We start from the raw sequence: 7,367 nt of genomic DNA, 5'->3' as shown, positions 1-7,367 counted from the left end.
GTGCCTCCACTCTGGGTTAACTACGAACACTCTGTAGTGATCCAGTGCTCTCCCTCGCACTTTGCATACTGACTAGCAAGTGACAAGCGTGTAAAGCAACTGTAGTGGGTGCTTGCTCCGCCCATGACCTAGGAGGTATTTTTTAAAAAGGTATTTTCAAGTGTGCAGCAGTGTGATTTACTCCTGGGCATGTGGCAGTCAACTGTGCGGTGGCTGAGCCAGCTCAGAGCTGACTGCCCTTCTTTGTCTCTTCTCTTGTCTGTCCTTGTCATGTGATCACAGTGGGGACAGTCAGGTCCACACAGCACATCTCTGCCCCCACAGTTGACAGGTAAGTGTGGGTGAAATGGCCCTACTCAGATTTCGCTCAGAACCCAAGCCCCTCTAGCTCTTCTGCTCTTCTCCCAAACATAAAGACACGGGGCTGGATGTGAGTGAGTGGGAGAACTGAGGCAGATGGTGGTGGCAGAGCAACTGTTTAATAACATTTTTGTCCTTAATTTTGTTTTGTTTTGTTTGTTTGAGACAGGTTTCGAAGAGACCAGGGTGTCGTGGCCCATGAGGGCCCAACATAAATTCTCTAATTCCCTAACCCAGCTGAACCGGAGTCGCGAGGAAACAAACTGACACAGCTTACACCGTCATCATGGAAAAGGCCAGATCTCTCGTTTATTGTCCAAACATTTTATATACCCACACCAAGTTGAGCAGGGAGGAGGAAAACATATTACGCCATCACCTAGGCAACCAGGTGCCTGGGCTTGAGTCACATCCGCATCTGGCAGTCAGGTAGGCCTTGAATTAGCATCTCTATAAGACACCTTCCAAATTTTGTCCTTAATTTTGTTTTGTTTTGTTTGTTTGAGACAGGTTTCGAAGAGACCAGGGTGTCGTGGCCCATGAGGGCCCAACATAAATTCTCTAATTCCCTAACCCAGCTGAACCGGAGTCGCGAGGAAACAAACTGACACAGCTTACACCATCATCATGGAAAAGGCCAGATTTCTCGTTTATTGTCCAAACATTTTATATACCCACACCAAGTTGAGCAGGGAGGAGGAAAACATATTACGCCATCACCTAGGCAACCAGGTGCCTGGGCTTGAGTCACATCCGCATCTGGCAGTCAGGTAGGCCTTGAATTAGCATCTCTATAAGACACCTTCCAAATTACAAAAGGAAGGAAGCACCAAATACCTGAACTCTTAAGTCATCAGCTTCAGTCAAACATCTCTTCTCAGGTAATCCACATTTTAACAAAAGAAGCTAGGAGCAGGCATCCTGGCTTTTGTTAAGGGCAGAGACAGCTTGTCTGCAGAGCTAGGTAATCAGCTCGGACCTGGCTAATGGCTTTTATGCCATATTGAAATATGGGCCCACACCAGGGTGACCCTCAGCACCTGGTAGCAGAAGATTAACTTCTGAACCACCTGCTCCCATGTTGAGATTGCTGGGGTTTAGGCATAAACCTTCCACACCTGGGTTATGCAATGCTGGGGATGGAACTCGTGGTTTGAGTCATGCTAAACAAGCACTCAACTGAGTGAGCTGCATTCTCAGACCTGTAGGTAACTTTCTTTTGAGGAATCGCCATCCTGTCATAGAAACATCAGCATTTTTCATTCCTATCAGCAGAGGCTGAATCTAAGGGTTTAGATTTGTTCAAATCATTGCCAGTACTTGTTATTTTTTGTATTTTCGCAATAGCCATCCACATGGGTTTACAGGCTCTCTCTCTCTCTCTCTCTCTCTCTCTCTCTCCCTCCCTCCCTCCCTCCCTCCCTCCCTTCCTTCTTTTCTTTCTTTTTCTTTTTTTTTTTTTTTTTTTTTTTTTTTTTTTTTTTTTTTTTTTTCTTTTTTTTTCTTTTTTTTTTCGAGACAAGGTTTCTATGTAGCTTTGGTGCCTGTCCTGAAACTAGCTCTTGTAGATCAGGCTGGTCTCGAACTCAGAGAGATCCGCCTGCCTCTGCCTCCCTGAGTGCTGGGATTAAAGGCGTGCGCCACCACCACCCAGCTGGGTTTACAGTTTTCACGGTGGTTTTGACTTGCATTCTTTTTTTGTTTGTTTGTTTGTTGTTAAAGACAAGGTTAAAGACAGGACTGTGTAGTCCTGGCTGTCTCAGAACTTGCTCTGTAGATCAGGCTAGCTTTGAACTCAGAGAACCTCCCTACCTCTGTCCCTCAGTGCTGGGATTAAAAGAATTCCTCACCATGCCTAGTTTGATTGTATTTCTTGAGAAATGAAGTTCAGTAGGCTTTCCTATGGCTACTGATATTTGTATATTGTCTTCAGAGAAATGTCAGTGTAAGTGTTGTGCTTTCATCTTTATTGTTGTTTTCATAATTATATTACTATAATCTGGAGAATCAATGAGATACACAATAAATAGTTTTTCTCATGTAGTTTTTGATTATTGATTGTGTTCTTTTTTTGTTGATGTACTTTGGATATAGATCCAAGAAATTATTTTAAAACCTCATGCCGGGCGGTGGTGGTGCACGCCTTTAATCCCAGCACTTGGGAGGCAGAGGCAGGCGGATCTCTGTGAGTTCGAGACCAGCCTGGTCTACAAGAGCTAGTTCCAGGACAGGCTCCAAAACCACAGAGAAACCCAGTCTCGAAAAAACAAAACAAAACAAACAAACAAAAAAACCTCACGTCATGAAGCTTTCCTTGATTTTCTTCCAAAGGTTTTAACTCTTAGATTTAGGTATTTGATCCATTTAAATTTTTCTTTTATGATGTAAGGATTCAATTTGATTCCTATGCATGCAGATACTAGTTTTCCCAAGGGCACTATGTGACACATAGCCCCTTTCCCACTGAATGGTCTTGGACCATGTAAAATATAATTTGATCATATATTTGAGGCTTTATTTCTGGCTTTTCTAGTTTATTACCTTGGTCTAGTATACCTGTCTTAATGCCAGCACTATACTGTTTTAATTACTATGTTTCTTAATGTTTAAGATTATAATTTAATTATATTTCTCTCTTCCCTTTTCTCTCTCCAATCCTCCCATATACCCATCTACGCTCTCCTTCAAATTCATGCCTCTTTTTTCACTAATTGTTGTTACATACTTATATGTATTATAATATATTATAGATATTTCTAAAAGGATATATTTAGTCCAAATAATGTTATTTGTGTGTATGTTTTCAGGACTGACCATTTGGCACTGGAAAATTAATTGGCATGTGTAGTAATATTTTGTTTGTGTTTTAACAAATAAAGCCTGCCTGAAGAACACTGCAGCGCTAAGTCATTAGAAGCCTTTAATCCCAGCACTAGGGAGGTGGAGACAGGAATAGATGTGGCTGGGCGGAGAGAGGAATATGATGTGGGAGGAGACAAGAGCTCACTGTAGTCTGAGGTTTGGTGGAGAGAGTTGTAGCCCCAGGATGCCATCTGAGGTACAGTTTGAAGCAGTCTGAGGACAGGATCGCCCCTTTGGTTTGAGCATTGGTAGAGGTAAAAGATCTCTCTAGTGGCTGGCTGTACTGCTTCTCTGATCTCTCAGCTTTCGCCCCCAAAATCTGATCCAGGTTTTTATTATTAAGAACAATTAGAATTCGTGCTACAGGTGTACTAGTTCTGGGGCAGACCACCTCTCTTACCCTGTCTCCCTTAGTTGCCTGTAGTTCTATATGAGTTTTGGGATAGAATTTTCTATTTATACAAAATAAATCTTTTGGTTTTGATGAGGACTGTTCTGTTTCATGAACATATTTTCTTTTGTTATTTGTTTTCCTAGTCTGTTCCTCTTTCTCCTTCACTTCCATCTCTTACTCTTTAACTACCCTTTATCTTACATACGCATGCGTGTGTGTGTGTGCGTACGCGCGCGCGCACACACACACACACACACACACACACACAATACTTTCTCTCTTTCTAGTGATATTTGGGTGATATCTCTTCAGTGCCCCCCTTTTGTTTATTTGTCACTCTTCCTGGAATGAGTAGAATTCCTATGCCAGATTTTACAAGAAGTTAATACAAAAGAGAGATTAGGAGATTTTCTAGGCCTATAGAAATTTTTTTTTTTTTTTTGGTTTTTTCGAGACAGGGTTTCTCTGTGGCTTTGGAGCTTGTCCTGGAACTAGCTCTGTAGACCAGGCTGGTCTCGAACTCACAGAGATCCGCCTGCCTCTGCCTCCCGAGTGCTGGGATTAAAGGCGTGCGCCACCATCGCCTGGCTATAGAAATTTTTATTACAAGTAAAATTCACTTTAATAGTAAAGTTCCTTACAATAATTCCAGGTATTATAGAAATGCAGACAAAGTCCTTGATTTTTAAAAAGTAACTTATTTACATTGTTAGCATGCACATCCTGGTTCTGGTGCCAGACAGGTAGGGGTCTTATAAATGAATGTCAAGGATACAGTTTCCTAGGAACTTAACTATGTGGTATGTTATTTTAACTATGCAATGATGTTTTATATTTATTTATGTTGCAGAGTATTACTTTAACTGTGTAAAGGTGTGTTACTTTTGCTTATGCTGAATTTCTTGTTTAACTATGTAAAGATATGTTGCATTTGTTTCACCTTGTCTACTGAAGACACTCGATTGGTCTAATAAAGAGCTGCACAGTTGGGCATAGAAAAGATGGAGGGGGGGTTGTCCACCAGAGAAAGAATGAATAAGAGGAGAAATCTAGGCTCAAGATTAATGAGAAAAAAATTGAGAAGAAAAGAATGAGAGAAGGAGGAGAGAATAAGAGACACAGGCAAGAAGCCAGGCAGCTGCCAGCCAGCCAGACATTGAGAAGCAGTGAAAGTAAGATATATAGAAAAAAGGTAAAATCCCAAGGCATGCTAATTTAGTCAAAAATAAGCCTAAGCTAGACTGAGTATTAATAAGTCTCCAAGTCATGATTTGGGATGTAGGTGGTAGACCAAAGGAAAAAAATCTGGTTCAATGAACATTCTGGGAAAATAAGAAAGTTAGATGACATAGCTCTGTGTTATTGTATGTGATAGGATAGCATCCTGATGGGGTCCAGGGAGCAGATGAAATAGCTCTGTGTTATTGTATGTGGTAGCACAGCATCCTGATGAGGCCCAGGGAGTAGAGTTATTTAAGGTGCAGTCTGTGGAATTACTGCCCCTTTGAGAATTGGTAAACAAGAGAGTTTTATTTTTAAAGAAGATGGCAAGCCAGACAGTGGTGGTGCATACCTTTAATTCCAACACTTAGGAGGCAGAGGTGGGTGGATCTCTGTGAGTTTGAGGCCAGCCTGATCTACAGGACCTAGTTCCAGGACAGCTAGGGCTGTTACACAGAGAAACTCTGTCTTAAAAAAACAAAAACAAACAAACAAAAAAAGAAGATGGCGCCATCTAATAAAAGAGTCAGAATCAGTAACAACCTGGCTCATGTCAATGTAAAAATGAGAGGTGACTGCCTGAGGTAATGGATGGAATAATTGCTTCACTTAGAACAGTGAGCTTTTCTTTTTTTATCAATATAGTTAAAATTATTTTTATTTTTATGTGTATGGTGTTTTGTCCACATCTGTCTGTGTACCATGTGTGTGGCTCTTAGGAAACTTACTGTAATATTTATTGCCAGCAGGGGTAGAAATAGGGTCTGTGTCCTACAGCTCAACCGGGGGACATAATTATTAGTCTCTTGAACTCTAGGTGAGACCTGGTAGGCCCGGGGTCCAAGCTCTCTGTTAGGCTGATCTTGCTTTATCTCTTTCCAGGGTGAGCAGTTATTCTATCAAGTACAGTAGTGAAAATGCCCGCTGACCACATTGACTCAAAGACCATTGTCATTCAAATATGAAAAAACAATTCCCTTTCCAATCCTTATCCATCTCAATTTATGTTCTGTGCTAGTGAGTGTCTTTAGATGTGTTGACAAACCGTGAGGCTGGTTATGATAACAGCTCTTTTCTTAGAAGGGCAAATAACTGTGCAGTCAGTCCAGACCTAATGATGTGTCTAGTCCATGTGTAACAGGGGAGATAGCACAAGGAAACCTTTACTCTCCCCCTAACAATCAAGGCTATTGAAACAATGGACAGTAAAGAATTAAAATTTCCCTAGGAGTGTAATGCTGGGGGAAGATAAAGAGACTGTAGCCCTGGTGTAAACCAGAAGGAAGAGCTGTCTCCCAGGAAGGATTTTTTGCAGCTCCAGCAACTTATTGAAGGATCTTGTTTGATAGACAAAGATGAGAGAATGATGGGCCAATGATGGGCAGGACCAACGCTTGATCAGGATTATTTCAATGCAAACTTCTGACCCTTTAAATGCCATGTTAATTCATTAATTATAGACTGGGGAAGGGGCAGAACATTGGATCTCTTTCTTCTTCCTCTTCCTAGTGTGGCCACACTAAATCAAACTCTTTTCTCTGCTTGTCATTATTACTTGTCTCTTTAATGGGCATATTGGGGTGGGTAGTTGAGTCTGGTTTTGAGGGGTTGTCAGAGTCTAGGCTTTTGACCTAAGACTTCTAGTAGCACTGGCATGGTGGGGCTAACTCTGGCACCTTGAGAGCTTGTAGTCATACTGTAGGAACTTAATTGCTCTGCAGACCTGAATGAGAAAACAGGGCAGCCTAAAAAAGCTGACATCTATTCTGCCAATAACTGAATTCTTTCTTTACCTTGCTTTTACCACCATACCATCTGTCAGGATGCCTAAGGCATAACACAGTTCCCACAGAACATTCACTGAGAGATATTGAGAACTCGAGGTCAATTAAGCCCCACATTTCTTTCTTGACACTTCCTGTGCTGGGGGTGGGGTGGGAATGGAGTGGGAGGAGGGGCTCCCCGAATTGTTTAGGTTAGCCCACCTTACATATATCTGAATCACAAATGAGAGAATCAAATCTAAAGCTCATACTTTGGTTGACTTTCATCATGCTGCTTTCCCCGTTTATTTCCTAAGGTTACGTTTAGATTCTTGAAGCCCATGTGAATTCAGTTCCATTTTAGGCTGTGTTTAGCTGCATTGAGGTGAGCTCTATTAAGTGGTGTAACCTACTATTTCCTGGGCAAATAATTTACAACAGGTAGGGTTAGGGCTAGACTTCACATTGTGGCAAAGACTTGAACCACCCAGGAAGCCTCTTCATTGTTGTCTTTCATGTTGTCTTGAGGAGTACCAAATGAGCTGCATAAAGTTTTAATTTTTTTATTTTCAGAAAAGAATATGTAGCATACAAACTACTATTGGAGGGAAAGTTGGTTTTGAAGTGAATATGAGGGTTTGGGGGGCTACTCTAGTCATCAGGTTAGGATTAGTCCCCTGATGTTGAAATAAGAGCGGTGGGGCTGCGTCCCCAGCACCCGGCCGCCTGCTCGGCTAGCTTTATACCCGAAATAATTACACGGAAAC

This window comes from Microtus ochrogaster, chromosome 5 (assembly GCF_000317375.1).
Source record: "Microtus ochrogaster isolate Prairie Vole_2 chromosome 5, MicOch1.0, whole genome shotgun sequence".
NCBI classification, from domain to species: Eukaryota; Metazoa; Chordata; class Mammalia; order Rodentia; family Cricetidae; genus Microtus; species Microtus ochrogaster.
The sequence above is the reverse complement of the archived record's forward strand: the minus strand, read 5'-3'. Positions refer to the sequence as shown.